Raw genomic sequence first — 18,282 nt, 5'->3', positions numbered from 1 at the left:
TATGGAGGGTATATAGACAGTTCTTCGGTAAAATTTACAGACTGTATCACTAGTAGCAAACTACTATACTCCGACTTAAATATAATCATTGTTTTGATTGCAGCAATAATTTTGTAAAGAATATGTACTTACTATTAAAGTAATAAGAATATTTACCATTTCATTAAATGGTACGAGTAGATAAGCGAGCAGGGAAGGGAGTAAAATCACACAAAAATCTGTTAGTTTTTATTTTAAGCCCAGGTGGGTATGCTTTTTCCACTCCACCATTCTTTTTAAAGGTATCAACCTGCGAGTTTGTCCAAATGTGTAAACACACTCCCCGTCACTGGGCACTGTTGTTTCTTTTTAATATGCTCTCGTTCAGTGAGCACGTCGGCGACATTAGGATCGTATCACACTGGTCAAGGCGCGGCCTCCAAGGCCGAGGTCACACCAACTTGGTTTCCGAGCGGGACACTTAAAGTTTCGTATCTATGACGCACGTGTAGCTGCGGCCTTGAGGAACCTGTTCACTGCTGCCTGCCACTCCGACTTGCTCCCGTAATTGGTTCTGATCGCGAGATGCTCGCGTATCTGAAGCATTATATTGTGTATATATTAAATTTGAAATCAAATCTTCGCTAGGAATAATTAATATTAGTTATATCACGATTATCTAGCACCACGGCTTTCCTGGCGCATCGTTGAGCGCGGTGGTTTTATGTTGGAGGTCCAGGGTTCGACTTCCGGCAGGGAAATGAATTTGGAAATTAAGCTTCTGTTGTCTGATCTGGTTTGAGGCTTTCGCCTTGGATACTTACCACCCTACCGGCAAAGACTTGACGCTAAACGATTGAGAGTTTGAATAGCTTAGGTGTCAGAAGTCCCTGGTTGGGGTCCAGATAATTTTTAAGTATATATAGTAATATATAGTAATTTTTATTTATATAATGGGTTCCCCAGACGTCTTGCCAACGAGAGGGACATGCCGTAGTGGTGTTAAGTTCAGGTATACGCAAAGGGACTTAGCAGCAGGTGAGATTGCAGTGAGAAAAAGTTTTTTACTAAGCCAATACATATACTTATTTTCACATTTTATTATGTACAACTACATTGACCAAGTACTCACAGCATCAGCTGCAGCAAGCTGGTTTTCAGCGAGCGCCTGATATGTGTGAGAAAGGCTAACTTGTAGTGGAATAAAAAAATAGTAAAAATACCTTGCCTGGCTGGTCAAGTATTAAAATACAAAAGAGTCAAATCAGGCCACATATTATATTATGGTTCAGATAACTTCTTACACAGTCTAAAATGAATTCTTTATTGTTCGTCAAAGCAATACAAATGGGAATTAAAACAAAAGCTTATGTTTACAAACTCATAATTACAATATAAAAGTTTGACGCAAACGACTATTATCATTCCTTTGTTCTCTCCCTATGCACTTGATAACGAATTCCCTGCTTCCAGGAATTTACGTGCCAATGCAATTAGTACAGCTACTGAGCGACATTGTTCTATTCTCATTTTTATCTTAACACTGTGAATATATAAAACATTATTATAACATTTTATGTTACTTTTTTGGCGATGCTACTTTTTATTTAAATTGATGTTGATTTTTATTTTTGGACTTTAAGCTTTACCGCCTATTTTAAAGGCTTATCTAACAACATAGGTACGCTGAACAGTTCACGTTTGAATACTGTGTACACAGCACATGTATCATTGAATAAATGGTCAAGGGTAGATATCTCTTATAATAAGTGTTTCCGTATCAAATATTCTCTAGTTCTTTCTTTGCCAGGTATTTTGGTACTTAATAAATCATAACTGGATGTTGAACTACTCGTATGTGCAAATATGCATTAAATAAAATAAAAAATAAAATCATGAATAGTGCTTAATTATCCGACTTCATGATTATTAAAAAATCAACATATAATTATAATATAACAGTAGTAGTTGAATAATATATCGATAAATTGAATAATTATATATTCAGCAACGTTTTGTTACTTTTCTTAACTTAAAAAATCTAGTTCTAACCGACCTAGTCGTAAGTACTCGGTGCCAGATTGTAATATAGACCGTTCAAGATATTTTTGATGGATACATTGAAACTCTTCATTGCTCCCCAAATAGGCAATAGAAACCCCAGAGTTTAACCTCGCCATTAAAGCGTAATCTATACTTATAATAAATCTGTAACTGGAAGATTTCTGTACATTTAATATATTTTGAAAATTTTGACCGGGGGATGCTTTATAATCGATACTGAGTCCAAAAAAGATTTTTATTTAATTTTTGTCTGCCTGTCTGTCTGTCTGTCTGTCCGGGCATCACGTGAAAACTACTGAACGGATTCAAATAAAATTTGGTATAGTTGTAGCTCATATTCCGGGTCAACATATAGGATACTTTTTATCCCGATAAACAGTGAGTTTCCTCCGGGAAATGGGATGAAATTTTTTATCAATTTTACTTCATACCTCCGTTAAATTTGAATCGATTGTAATATTTTTTTATTTGAAAGTGTATACTATTAAGCATGTATTGTCCAATTTTAATGAAGATCTGATAAATATTGTCGGAGATAAAGGACATAACTCTTCACAGATAACAGCACGTCGCAAGTCATATGGGAAAACGATCGAATGCATGCGTACCATCCTGGAATAGCGCATAGGCTTCTTTTAATCCCAGAAAAGCAAACAGCTCCTACAGGATAGTATCGCTATTTTTTCCGCATTTGTCTTTCAAAATCCGCGGAACCGCGTGGTTTTTTAGATAGGCGTAGTTGAAATATTATCAAGCTCTTGAGTTTGTTTTGTAGAACGCGCTAATCTCAGAAAATGCTGGTTCGATTTAGTTTTTTTTTTGGATTGGTATTATCAATTAAGGCTGTATAACATCACGCTACGAAAAAAAATATATTTTTGAGAGATTCCGATGCGTGCGATGCGTGAACAGTAAACGTTACGCCAAACGACGGATATATGTAGTAAGTATATATCGGAATTGTTTCTTTAAAGTTCTATAAAACAGTCCGCGACAACATACGACTACTTTTTGAAGTTGACTCATTTGCGGACGAAGTCGCGCGGGTCCGCTAGTTGATTTAATAAAACATTTTTAAAAAGTGTAAATATCTTTCTTTCTATCTCAGTACATGTAATCTTCGTTTTACATCTACTGAGGTGAACTGGGCTCTCATAGAATTTCCGAATATGTTATCATTCATTTAAGATTACTTTCATCAATAGCATATAACTGTCCACTGCTGTCTGATGGACTATCCATCCGCCACCACGCGGCATAAGTTACGTTACCTGTCAATAAAACGAAAATATGCATCATAGATGAAATATGCATGACCTTAATAAAAATAAGTTAATATGTAAATCGCTCAAGTAGACGCTTCAACCAAAACATAACATACGGAAGTCATTATCATTAGTTTTTTTAATCTTTTGATATTGAAGTTTATTAAATCAAATAATACAATGATGACAAAAATCCTATATAGTATAAAAAAATTACAAAAACGTTATGGTTTACGAAATTCTTTATGATTATGATTATTCAGAAGTAGGTTCATACTCATTAAATTGCACTGATAGGTAGCCCTTAGTTTTTTATGTGACATTGTAAGATGGTGATAACAAAAATAGCGGGAGATGTTTGTTGTTGGCTTCCTCGGGGCGCGTTTGTATCCCTGAAGGTCTTCGGAATAGAAAGACAGTGTTCTTTCAGGCTCTGAGAGTAGCTGTCAGCTGAAGTGTGATAAAGAAAGTTAAGTTTTTAATTTAACGAATGTAGGTAGTTAGCACCGTCATCTCACTAACAATTTAAAATGTGTAACGTATGAAGAGTGCCTTAATAGGCAATAATAGAATAAATAAAGTTATGACTTGATGTGAAGATTCTGGAATAAATTAATGAATGAATATACTTTTATTGTACACAACTAAAAGTACATAAAACAGAGATGCTTTAAAAAACAGCGTATACAATTTGGTGGCCTTATCGCTACATAGCGATCTCTTCCAGGCCAAAAGCGTATAAAAACAAATTCAGAAAAGTTAGTCACTGCATATAAACACATACCAAAAGAAAAATGTCATTACTTATAGTCAAAGTCAAAAATATGTTTATTCAAGTAGGGCCCATTGGTGGTAATTTTAATGCGTACATTATATGAGAAGTACACGGTAGTGAGATGATGGCGATAACCATATTCGTTAACTTAAAACTAAAGCTACGGGGGTTCCAAACGCGCCCTGGTCTAAGAAGAGGCCCCAGCAAACTTAGCCGGATGTTTTTTTTTTGGTTATCACCATCTCAGATTGTCAAATAACATTGTTAGAAGAGCAACCAGGTTAGAGCAATAGTTAACACCCAAGCTTTTTATCGATTACGTAGTCCTTTTTACTATAATAGGACTTTTCTATAAGCTTACGTTTAATACAATCTTTGAACTTTTTAAGAGACAACTCCAAGATGTCAATGGGTCGTTTATTGTAGAATTGTATGCAATTTCCTTTAAAATAATTTGAATTTAATGTAACAATTAAATTATTGCAGTCCAATTTGTTCTTAAATTTAGAAATGTCTTCATGAACATACGTACAATTTTCAAATAGGATGTACTGACTAGTAAAATTCCGTATAATAATAATAATAATAATAATAATCATTTATTCAGGCTTAAAATGATGGATATAATAATTACATGAATGCCCTAACCTCTGCGGAAGGAAAACCTGTGTTACAGAGGCTAGGTCCTTCCTGATGTTACAAGGGCGCTTGATTATTTGAAACCTATGTTTAACCTATGTATAAAAATTAAACTATAAGTAAAGAATTAATTTTGTAGGTCTGTGTGGGGTATTCTGGGTGAGTGTGTGTGAAAGTGTGTGTGTGTGAGTGTGCGTGTGTGTGTGTGTGTGAAAGTGTGTGTGTGCGTGTGTGTGTGTGTGTGTGTGTGTGTGTGTGACCGTATGTGCGTGAGTGCGTACATGAATGTGCAAGTGGATGCTTGTGTGCGTGCGTGAACAACATTTAAGACATTCAAAAACAGTGCACTAACATGAAAGAATGTTGTACAAATGTGTGAAATGTAAATTGTGTAAATGTTTACCTCATAATCTTAAGTATATCCTCAGTGTCCTTATAGCTAAGACCTGATAGCCAGCCTTTTACTGATTTTGCAAGGTCATATTTACTGGCATTGATTAGGTTTTTGTTTACCTTTATAAATGTATTGTATACATGTGCCGATCTAAATTCAAATTGTGCTTGTGCAAAGCGAGTGCTACTCCTGGGTACTGGAAATTTGGTAACCCTAGTAATACTAACTTTAGCAACATTACCAGCCGTATGAGGGTGGTGGCGTAGGATTACTGCCAAAAGGTAATGCTGCCGAACATTAAAAAGGTTACTGAGTTCATTATATAATTTTACCGTAGGGTATCTGTACGGTTTGCTAAATATCGTTTTAAGCAGTGTTCTGTGCGCGCGCTCTAGTTGCAGCATGAATGTTTTACCGGCACATCCCCATGCACTGATGCAGTAGGTCATGATAGGAAGACATAGGGATTTGTACACCAACAACGTGGTCTCATTTGGAGCAACATCTTTCAGGATTCTGAATAGGGGAATAAGCTTTTTTATTTTGTTCGTGGTATTTTGAATATGGGTCGACCAGTTAAGGTGCTCATCAATTGTAACACCGAGGTATTTTATACTTTTTTCTTTCACTAGAATGCTACAATTACAGCCGAGTTGACTACTGCTTCGGTTACAGGGGAAAGTATAGATAGAAATGGCAAAATTCTTGTCTGGTTCTGTTCTGCGGGAGACACTGAAACACACGTATTTAGTCTTAGTCGCATTAACCGTTAATAGATTGTCTTCTAGCCAGGAGGTGATTTGGCTCAGTCCCTTTTCAGCTGACGCTTTCACTTCATCCCACTTTGAGCCTTCGAATAAAACGACAGTATCATCCGCAAAACAACAGACACGGCCGAATTGTGGTGATATTTCGCAGAGAGGGTTTATATACACTAGGAAAAGAGTAGGACCCAAGACGCTACCCTGATGGACTCCGTAGGTGATGTCAGCAAAGTCACTAGTTTTATCACTTATTTTAACACATTGTTGCCTACCCATAAGGTTACAATAAATAAATAAATATATACTATATTTATTGTCTTAGGTCACACAATCGAGAATATTTGGATAACTAGGACAAACCTTTTCATAGTTGGATAATAAAAGAATCAGATCGGTCGGATCGGCATAACGATGACTCGCAGGTTTTAGCCAAAAAGAAGAAGAAACGCCACCGGACTGACTGGTTTGTAGTTTCGCGATACCTGCTTCGGTGTAAGGTCAGGGTCTGCGCCGGGGATACGTGCTAAAGACTAACAATACATGATTTACTGACGTATCTTCGATGTGTTTTTGTATGATAGGAGGTTTCGGCCACAGGTTTTTATCTTACCATAACATTATTACCATGGCTGATATTTCATCTGGTGGCTGCAGTTTTGGTGGGCCGAGTTCGAGAACCCATCTAACATTTCAAAGCTATGTGTGTTTTAAGCAATTGAAATATGACTTACTTTCAACTTTTTATTTTAATTTTTAATAGTGAAGATGGGTCATAGTTACACAATAAATAATAATAATTGTTATTATTATTATAACTGCCATACCCCTAACAGGTTAGCCCGTTACCAGCTGAGACTGTATCATTACTTACTAACAGGTGAGATTGCAGGCAAGGACTAACTTTTTAGCAGAAAAAATTAATTTAAAAAAGCATTTATTACGACCAAGAGATTATAGAAACACACAAACAACTGAATGTTAGTAATCCCTAATCACACTAAAACTAAAACTTATGATAAACTTAATGTGTCAGTACGTGCACCATAAGACAATCGTTAAGGTACTGACAGTCAAACCTGCCAGCAAATGCCTTGAGGATACCACTGTCACTCGCCCGAATCCAAACCAGGGATGTGCACCGTTTGCGCATAGTCGTGTTGAAGCAATCTACATGTCACTTGCAAACATTCCTGACGCGCTGCAATATCGAGGCAGCCCCAATAGCATCCTGAATGCATAATGATACTGCACACGCAAAAAAAAGTGTCATCGTCATCGTCACGTCAACCCATTACCGACGCACTACAGGACAAGGCTCTCCTCCCACAATGAGAAGGGCGAAGGCTGTAGTCCACCACGCTGACCTAGTGCGGATTGGTGGACTGCACACGCCTTTGATAACATTATGGAGGACTCTCAGGCATGCAGGTTTCCTTAGGGTATTTTTCCTTCACCAATGAAGCAAGTGATAATTTAATTGCTTAAACGCACATAACTTGGAAAAGTTAGAGGTACGTGCTGGGTACCCTTGCTCGTAAACTCGGCCCCTCGAAAGTAAAACCGCAATCCTAACCTCTACGTTATCGCCGTTTCATCTAGACGAAATTCCGAATAAAAAAAAATGTTTGCATAAGAAAAGTACGATTACAAGGTGTGTGGTATGACCGTATGAAGTCTATTTACTTTGACTTTCAAAGTCAAATATTTCTGTATTCAAATAGGCACATAGATGGCACTTTTGAAGCGTACATTACATGTAAAATATGACATAGGAGTGAGTTGATAGCGATAAAAATATTCGTCAACTTGAAACTTAAGCTACGAGGGTTCCAAACGCGCCCTGGTCTAAGAAGAAGCCCACAACAAACTTAGCCGGCTGTTATTTTTTTTTTTGTTATCACCATCTCACATTGTCATTTATACTGAAGAATATGCCCCGCCATAGCATTTTAGCTTCTCATACTACTCATACTAAATTATCTAATAGTAATAACCCAATTTCCAAGACTGTATTTTCCTTGACAGTGATCTATTAGAACTCCGCCCAGGCACGGTACGGTAAGGTTACGTCACTCGCGTCCACGAACCACCAGCTGTAGTAACAGTAATGATCCTATGATCGTCCACCAAAACCCACGTGTTAATCACTCGGGAAACCCTCGGTGCGAACACCACCGTGGCAATCATGTTACGATCTATATTAAGATTACTCATATTATGAAATAGCAGCGTCTCTACTGTTATAAAATTGTTTACAGCTTGTCGGGTTATTCGTTTTACACATATCAAGTAAATTTTGACCGCGGATTTGGCAGCGACCCGGCTCCTTCTGAGTCCAAGGCCGTGGGTTCGATTCCCACTACAGGAAAATGTTTGTGTGATGAACATGAATGTTTTTCAGTGTCTGGGTGTTTATATTTATATAATAAGTATTTACGTATATTATTCATAAAATTATTCACATTATTCATCAGTTATCTTAGTACCCATAACACAAGCTACGCGCTTACTTTGGGGACTATATGGCGATGTGCGTATGGTCTTAGTTTATTTATTTATATATTTATTTAATATTATTGTGCCCGAGTTCCTTGTCCGGCTTTTTTCCTGGAATCAAGAGTAGCCTCCTCCGCCCGCTCAACTCAAGTTTTTGCTTGAATAGTTAGGGCGCGAAGTAGGGCCAAACAAAAAAACACGCTTTCGTATTTATAATATTAATATTGGCTTTTTTCGGTTTTCTTAAAGTGATTTAAGCGAAAAAACAAAAGGATTGGATTCTAAAATTCATAAAAATATGCGTACGTGCGAGCGAGAGATAAAATCATTGTAAATGAATTGCAACATGCTTATGTATATTACACTTCTATTTTTCCTTTTGTATCGAGAGCGAGAGAGAGCAGTATAGTACCGAATTCTTTAAAGGTAACTTTATTATTTTTTAATTTTAATACACGTTAGCCCTTAAATGACCATCAGCTACCAAAACGTTAGATTGCACCTGGTGGTAGCTGATGGTGAAGTCTGAGATGTTGCAGAGTTGACCAGGTAGAATAGCAGGCGTAGTCGTAGACTTGTGCTAGTTTAAATAAAGTTATCCTTCTAAGTGAAACATTATTTAAGTTGGGGTTCGCCCAGTGGCGTTATTTTGCATTTTTCAACACGAAACCGTCCGCGAAGGCTGCGGGGCAAAACCCAGGCTGTGTTGCATAACGCTAAAGCGCCATACTCGCGATACTTGAAAAGTCGTAGATCGTAGCGACTAGCGAGACTTGGCTGCGGCCTGGCGTGTGCTACGACAGATAAGAAAACTTTCACTAGAAATGTGTGTGACCACTGACTTCGGTACGATCGCTATAAGTAGTTTTTATCTTACTAGAAGTCCTTATCATAGTACATATATACATATATATATATTAACTTATAAACCTTAATATACTTGCGTATTTATTATGATAAATTGATGCATACATTAATTAAGCACGTACAAACTCTGCTTCCGATTAAATAAAAGTGGATATAAACAAACGACTTACAGAAACGGACATAAATTAGTGATGTTAGCATATCGTCCTAGGAAAGTGCAGAAAACCTCTGTGGGGCTGAGTATATGCTTTGAAAATATGATACCAAAGGTAATATTAGATTTACATTTAATATGAATTGAATGAATTTCTTAATGACAAGATTGCCTGGTAGCAAGCCGCTCCGCTTTCATCTCACACTAGATAGAACAATGATTATTAAATTGAAAAATTGTGTTGGTAATGAGCAACTATTGAGTTTCTTCTGAATCGGAATTCGGAATCTGCCTTCCGAACCGGTGGTAGAGTCAATACAAATGAGATGACGCTACAGCCACGTTAAGACTTATACATTACATTAATTTTGCCATTGAAATTAGTGAATTTGGAACCGCGGAACCGCTCAGCTCGCAGAAGGAGCCGGCCAGAGTCCTCCACAATGTACACGTGTATCACCTTGAAAGGTCGACAACAAGCAGCTTGCAGTCAACCAATTTTCGATAATTCGACCACATATTGTACTAATTAGTCGTATCGCCGCCCTGGCCCGCCGTGACGCACCATGTCATAAATATAGCCGCGGTGATAACCGGCTACATATTGCTCTAATTGCCATGGAAGGAGGCCATAACAACATTATGGTATTATAATAATGCTTAATTAATATATTGTGGCGCGGTTACAACATGAGCTTTAACTGAGTTCACGGAGGGAGCTATTGACTCTTTGATCTTTAATTACAGATTTAGTTCCGTCGTGCATGAGTACTGCAGCCATTTATGGAATGGATCTACCAAGTACCAGCTCGATGCTTTGGATTCGGTAGATCGTCGTGCTAGGATACTCATTGGCAACGACGTTGTAGTCAGTAGATACATTTCGGAGAGTTTGCCCAGGAGCTATTTTAAGTTAACCAATCTCCTTTCGACCGTCGACCTTCGAGGCCCCAAAAGAATCTGCACCGTCACGTAGTTGAAATACCATCAACACGTACAAAGCGCTTTCGTTTCATTTCTAATACGCACCGCAGAGGTCTGAGATGTCCTTCCATCTTCCGCCTTCCCCGAGTCAATCAAGAGTGAATAGGCATCGTATCAAAATTCTTACTTCTATATTCAAAATTCATTTCTTTTACTGCATCATCACTTACCATCAGGTGTGATTACAGTCAAGAGCCAGTCTATTTAAAAAAAATCTGAAACGGAACTAACCTAACAGACAGACAGACAGAAAAGAAACAGTAGTAGTAGTAGATGTGTCGAATGAGGAACTTTCGACTTTTCGTAGTCGGTTACCAAAGAGGAAAGATCATGTACAATATTTGGAATGTACGAAAGGTAATAATATTAATTAAAGGTAATAGTTATATTTACATCCAAATTAAAGGGATCACCCTCTATAAAAAAAAACACATAAAAATAAGCTATCTTAATATCATTGCCATCTAGCCCCGAAATAACCGTAACTTGTGTACTAAGATGACTGATGAATATTTTTATGATCAATATACACAAATACTTATAACATGCAGATAAACACCCAGACATTGAAAAACATTCATGTTCATCACACAAACATTTTCTAGTTGTGGGAATCGAGCCCACGGCCGGATCAGAAAGCAGGGTCACTGCCCACTGCGCCAGTCGGCCGTCATAATTGTTTAAGAATGTGCGGAATATCTTAGTTATCGTAATGGTTCTTAGGGCTCCCATATCCCCGTATTGCCGAACTTTTCTTTTAGTTACTAAGTGACGCCCATCAATTATGCAAACGCTGCTGTCGAATCATGTTTTTATACAGAGGACTCATCAAAAATTATACAAAGTATGGCAGTAGTTGTAGAGATGACATCGCAAGGTTTATGTAGGGTTGGGATCCCTCATTCCCATGGCAGCATCCATATGGTTCTCGATTAAAAATAGATAGTTTTGCTACAAAAATACGGGAAAAATAAACAAACTATTAAGTTACCCGATGTATCTTTTGATAAATCGGGTAATTCCTAAACCCTAATTGGGTTTAAAATTGACGTGTTTGTGGCTGCAATATCGAATACCTACTGATTCCACTACTGTACGTGCTAATAAAGGAAATCAAACAACGCTAAAAAATAAATAAAACTTATCTGTACGACGATGTAAACACGTGAATTTTAACAGGCTAAGTTTTTTGTTGGCTCTTCTTTTTAGTTTCAAATTAACAAATGTGGTTATCATCACCTCGCAATAATACATATATGTATGAACGCTTCAGAAGTATCCTACTATAGCAGGATCTATATCATACTAAACTTCAACTTGGACCCTTCACGCGACCCTCGGACTTATACAAAGTTAAACATAAATTCTTCATTTCAAATTGGTCTGGCTTGTTTTTAAAGTCTTGTCTGTTTGTTTATCATGACTCTACCTAGCAGTTGCTCTTCTAAATGAAGGTTGAAACGTTTTATATATTATATATTTGTATCAGGTCTTTTGAGCCGATGAAATTAAGTCGTTTGTAGTATGAACTTTTTAATTATGAAAATTATCTTTTTATTTTAAACTGGTATAACCATGCTATGAAGTTAAGAGACATAAAAAAAATTATAGTAATTTATACGCAAGCTAACCTATTAGTAACCAGAAAAATGCTATCACAATTTAAAGGTTTACATAAAACTATAGAAATAGCTTTGTGTAAACCTTTAAATTTTTCTTTAACTCAGTCTTGCATTTTTTTATAATCCTCCTACACGTGTTCTTAACGTGAAATAAGGGCCTTATAACAGTCACTCACAAAATTATTCAGATTGTGCGGCCTCGAGTGAATGCCGTCACAGCAGTGGTTCCCCTTGCGAGCTCGTGCCCGCCATGCTAATGCGCGCAGGCTGTTTAAGATGCGCAGGAGTGGCGGGCGGCAGCGTCCGTGATGTGGCGGTCACTTTGGCCTCGCTTAATCACTCTTGGCTTGCATTTTTTTTTTTTTTTTTTTATTAACGATAGGCCAGCCGTTGACGACAATCATGCCCGTTAGAAAGCAATGATGAGGTCTAGGTTGGAGCACGCTTGCCTAGAAAAAGCCTATACACTCTAGCCTTGAAGGTACTTAAATTATACGTGACAGGAAACACAGTTACCGGGAGGGCGTTCCACATCTTAGCGGCACGTATCAGAAACGTTTTGTTTTTTTTTTTATTGAAATTACTTTCCTCTTTTTTATAGTTATAATTGACGGACAGAGCAGATGGCCCACCCGATGGTAAATAGAAAACATGGCATGCAAGGAACACGTCCTGTGACGTGTCGCTCTGTTTCGATTAACTTAGGGAATATAACGGAGAACGGGTAGTAGCGTCTTTGCTACTACAATCTGCTCCGATCAACAACCCGTCTGCCCAGCGCGGTGATTGTGGGTAAACCCTCCCTTTGGGAGAGGAGAGGTCTTTGGTCCAACTTTAAACAGTTATAAGTTATTGATTTTATCTCTAAGTTACGATACAAAGTTGACGCGTACAACTGCGGGACATAACTAGTGCTATTAAATACCTACTCGTAACTTGAACAATACAACAAAATAAAAATGTCACTTTTTTACCAAGAACTAAAGTTATTACTATTCACGCCCATGAAAACAACGATAAAGATTTTATTGTCTTTGGCAAGGTGAGTTACTTCAATTGACACAGTTATTGACTAACTCACTTACTACTGTTATGTTGTGATGCTTTGTCCACCAACCCCCAAATTCACCAGAAGGGTGGTCTTTACAGTTCGAGCGCTTGGTCTATGTGTGTATGTTTGTGTCACGGTAGCGCTTAAATTGAAAAACTGACCCAATGAATGCGGGTCAACTTATTTCGTAAGTCCAATCACAAGAGTTCTAGTTAGCCAGTTGAGGATGAGGCCTAATTTGCAGCTATTCTTTATAGTTACAGTAGTACAGTTTTAACCTCGGGTTTATACACCGTGTATATGAAAACCGAAATAATACTTTACAGGCTTTAGAGGTACATTGTGTACTGTCTCTGAGACACTGTCTCTGTCACTTTTTGTGTAAACCACAGCCATACTTTTTACTAAAATAAATGAAATACAGCCCTATGCAAAATTAAAATTACGTGACTACTGCCACTTTATTAGGAACATATTGCGTAGCGTAGGTACTATGCGCGTTTGGGTCTTTTAACTTTAATAGGGTTGTCATACGTGAATACTTAAAATTCTTTTGTATGGAAAAATAAATATACTTATTTTGATTTAATATTTTAACAGGGTGATTCCTTACGATGCAACCTTACACAGTATTTTGTAATTCAGTTACACGTTGTACATTTAAATTATGCAACACCTATTTCCAGGATGCAAGCTATATCAAAGTAAGTATGTCAAATTTTCTAAAGATCGGTTTTACTGATAAGGACTGATCTTTACAAGATAAAAAATAGTAATTTTTTTTTTAATCAAAAACAATGTAGCTACTTATAGATTAGTTAGATTATAGACTAGTTACGAAAATCTAATTATTATATTGGATAGAAGCAGGCGTTGCGTTACGGAATTCCGTGATATATTCACTAAGTCATCAACAATTATTGTAATTGAATGAAGGAATGAATAAATACACTTTAATTGTACACCACATAAACATAACAAATTATAAGTAAAAATTTAACAAAAAGTATACAATTTGGCGGCCTTATCGCTACATAGCGATCTCTTCCAGGCAACCAAAGGCGTTAAAAACAGCTCAAGAAGAGAGGTAGGTGGTGCATTTAAATAAACATGCATAAACCTATATATACAAATATAATATATACATAAGACAAGCTTACAATAAAATATATAGATAGTGATAATAATCAATATATACCTATATAATTAATATCAATAATAAATAAATATATACAATATTGTCAAACCACAAATAAAACAGAAGGGAATAGGCAATTTAAAGATCCGCAGATCATTGTCATCTCCTGAGGATGCTCTGGCAGCTTAGCGTAGGTACATTGCCCAAGATCTGTAAGGTGTGGAGTAAAATGATTGAAGAAATAATAAATTAAGCACCATACAGATTCTTCTGCTTTTCGCAAAGTAGGTTTTATTTTTATTTCACAACAACTTGGCCCTTGACTGGAACCTCACCTGGTAAATGATGATACAGTCTACGATGGTAGCGGGCTAACCTGTTAGGGAGCATGGCAGTCATACCCATAATCCGTTTCTACGCGACTTCGCACCGGAACACTAAATCGCTTAACAGCACATCTTTGTCGGTAGGGTGGTAACTAGCCACGGCCAAAGCCTCCCAAGACAAAATAATAATATGAGTATAGCAAATTGAGCTAAATTTTTACATCTACTTATTATGTTATTTTTAGGTTAGATAATATTTATAGAGTTAGCAAACAGTTTAAATGTTATCTTAAAGATTACTAAAACGATAAAAAAGCTTGGGTGTGGCTTGCTCACTTCATAGCTTAATATAAATTTACTGGGAGATATATAATATAATATATATATAATAATAACAAAAAAAAATACCCTAAAATGGCTAAGTTTATTGTGGGCTCTTCTTAGACCAGGGCGCGTTAAGAACCCTTGTAGCTTTAGGTTTAAGTTGGCGATCAAATTTATCACCATATTGGAGAGAAGCAGGCGTTACTTTGCGGAAATCCATGATTTACTATGAAAATTAAGCTTAATTTTCATAAAGTGATCCCAATCCTCTTACAATTTTGTAAACATATATGTATGATCGCTTCATAAGTGCCTGTGATAGGCCTACATGAAGAAAGACATTTTGCATTTGAATGTTGAATTATACGGTCCCTTCTACCACCATATATAGCGCTATCGAGGTATCACACAAGCAATATTAAACCCTGGAGATTCCCGAAAAAGACTTTGAATGAATGAATGAATGAATATACTTTTATTGCACACCACAAAAAGTACATAGAACAAAAAGAAAAGTATAACAAAACAACGTATACAATTTGACCTTATACCAGGCCGGGCCGTGGACGACTATCGGTTATATGATGATGAATGATGATGCAACTTTGTATTTCAGTCACACTCGTAGCGAGGGTAAACAAGCCGGGGCCCTGACGTCAACCTCCAGAGGATAAATCAAGTACAAAAATTCGCTCAGATCAGTGTTATGTAAGTCAATAGGAAATACCTAACTAACGTGGCTACTAAACGCGTCTCTTCCGTTAAAGCTAGAGTCATCATCATCAGCAATGGCCGACGGAGAGAGTTATAGCTCGGAGTATAACAACTAAATCGTATTGGAGTTTAGAAGGTCCTAGAATTAGATTAATTTACATAGTTCAAGGAGCTTCAAAGCTAAAGTGGCAAAGGGCATATAGCTCGAGAAACCGATGGACACTAGAGTGTTAAGGCGCTGGAATCGTGACCCCACACCTGTTAATGCAGCACTGGTAGATCACAACTACGTAAACATATAACCCTTTGAACTGCCGGGTAACGGCCGCCGTGTCTATGAGAAAGGAGACCTGTGCTCAACAGTGGGACGTCAATTGCCAGAAAAGGGTGCTAAAGTTTCACAGCCCCCCGGCGTGAGTTTAATATTAAATTATATCTATTAAACCTCCTATTTAAAGAGTATTTGTTAGTTTTTTTCGTGAAAACTTATTAACAAAAAATTGCCTTATCTTCTCGTTAGTGTTGCACGCGCAATCTGTCTGTATGTTGAAGCCGTTTAAAGAATACTGCCAATAGCTTTTAAGTAGGTAACTATACTGGTACAGCCAGGTTTGAAACTTCCTTGATGACTGCAAGTGCGACTTCGTGGAGAAGATGACGAAGCGAAAAATTAACATCGAAACAATCTAATCATAAATAAAGTGAGTCACTTTATTAACTTAGAATGAGTTGCATTTTCTCCCATATTTTATTTTCGAGAAAATGTCTTATAAAATAATAAGATAAGTAATATTTTTATTTGCTGTTTCGCAACCTGTACAAAGCTGATTCAATTTATTTTAAAACAACGATTTGTTTTAGGTTCGGGGTCGGTTTGGGCATGTGACAACTTTTGAAGAAGTCACACTCGCCTTTATTTTTTTTTTTTTTTATAAGCATAGTATTTATATTATATTTATTTGTCTGGCAGCCGATTGGCGCAGTGGACAGTGACCCTGCTCTCTGACTCCGTGGCTGTGGGTTCGTTTCTCATATCTGGAAAGTGTTTGTGTGATGAAAATGAATTTTATTCAGTGTCTGGGTGTCTATCTGGGTGTATTATTATTTAAAACATTGGAGCAAGGATGCAACCGATATTATATCGATATTATCTTTCGCCCCAGTAGGACCGCGGATATACATGTAGTTACTTCGCTAGCATGCCTTCGCAGATTCTCCACGGATAATTAATAGTAATATTTGCATTTTGGCTTTTAGGTGTGCTAAATCAGCACATTGCAGTTTGCCAATGTCATAATAAATTAAATAATATTAAATTTTAATTATTATATTTACTGCCATCTACCGTCTCATTTTAAAACTAAGTCGGCAAAGATGATTCTTGACTAGCCATGTGATTCAACAAACCTACACTAGATGTCACTAATACAAACGTTTAAGATAGTTTAAAACAGATGGCGCTTTTAAGGAAACCACGAAATAAAAACCAATTATGATGAAAACTTAATGACTGTAAATATTTAATCAATATAAATAGTAAACCAAAAATTGCTCTATCTCGAGGAAGTTTATACGACTGAAAAGTGTGAAATTACTTCCTTAGAAATAAAAAACTTAAGGTACAGTTTCGTTTCTAAAAAATAACATATATTTTGCTATAATATTATAGGTAGTTAGAAGCGATTATTGCCCAGTGGGTAGGACTTCGACTCCAGTTTCAGGATGCCGAGTTTGAATCCTGACACGCGCCTCTAACTTTTTAAGTGCGTGTGTATGTGCGTTTTAAGACATTTAAATATTACTGGCTTTAATGGTGAAGGGAAACATCGTAAGGAAACCTGCATGCCTGCGTACTCCGTTATGTTCTCAATGATCATTACAGAGAATAAGTCAGATCGTCCGCGGCTGTTTTAAATACAACACTACAAAGAGACACCTATGTGAAATATTACATATATATATAATGTGTCGTGAAAACAACCGTAAATGATCCTGCTTAATACGTAGCTAAATAAATAAAAGCAGATTTGTCTGGCGACTGTAGCGCTTGCCTACTGCACGGTTTTTTATGGCAATAGTACCGTACCTTTTGCCAGTATCTACTGGACGGTTTATTCAAAAGTTAGCACATACCCTTATAAATTTCGATTAGTGATTAGGCGAGTTCGTACATTTAGTGCGAGATTTCCAGGGGGCGCATGCCCATTTCATTGTGGAAAGAGATCCGTGCCTGGACCGGAAATGGTTTGATATGATGATGATGAACAGGTAGGTACATAATTTAATTACAGTATAAGAATATACCAAGTAGCGTAAAACGGAGAAAAGAGCATAAGAGATACTGCTAAACAAACGTTTGTTTACTCACATACTGTGAAGGCTAGGTAAAGTATCAAGTGCGCGGGTATATATCTACTCGTACGTATACGCTGATCGCCAACGCCCAATTGACGCAGCTCGCTCTTGACCGGCGCCAAGGAAGCGCACAATTACCTCGATCAGCGGTAATGTGGCAGCGTGACCCTTGAACACGTAATCGATGAATATTACCTACTTACGCTCTCGATAGCTTATTGGCGGCTTGTGACATGGATGGTTGTAGATTCCAACACTTGGTATGAATAGACAGTTGGTATAATCGTACTAATATTATAAATGCGAAAGTTTATTTGGATGGATGGATGTTTGTTACTCTTTCATGCAAAAACTACTCCACCAATTTGCTC

Source organism: Pararge aegeria, chromosome 14 (genome assembly GCF_905163445.1).
Source record: "Pararge aegeria chromosome 14, ilParAegt1.1, whole genome shotgun sequence".
Classification (NCBI taxonomy): Eukaryota; Metazoa; Arthropoda; class Insecta; order Lepidoptera; family Nymphalidae; genus Pararge; species Pararge aegeria.
This window is presented reverse-complemented; position numbering follows the sequence as displayed.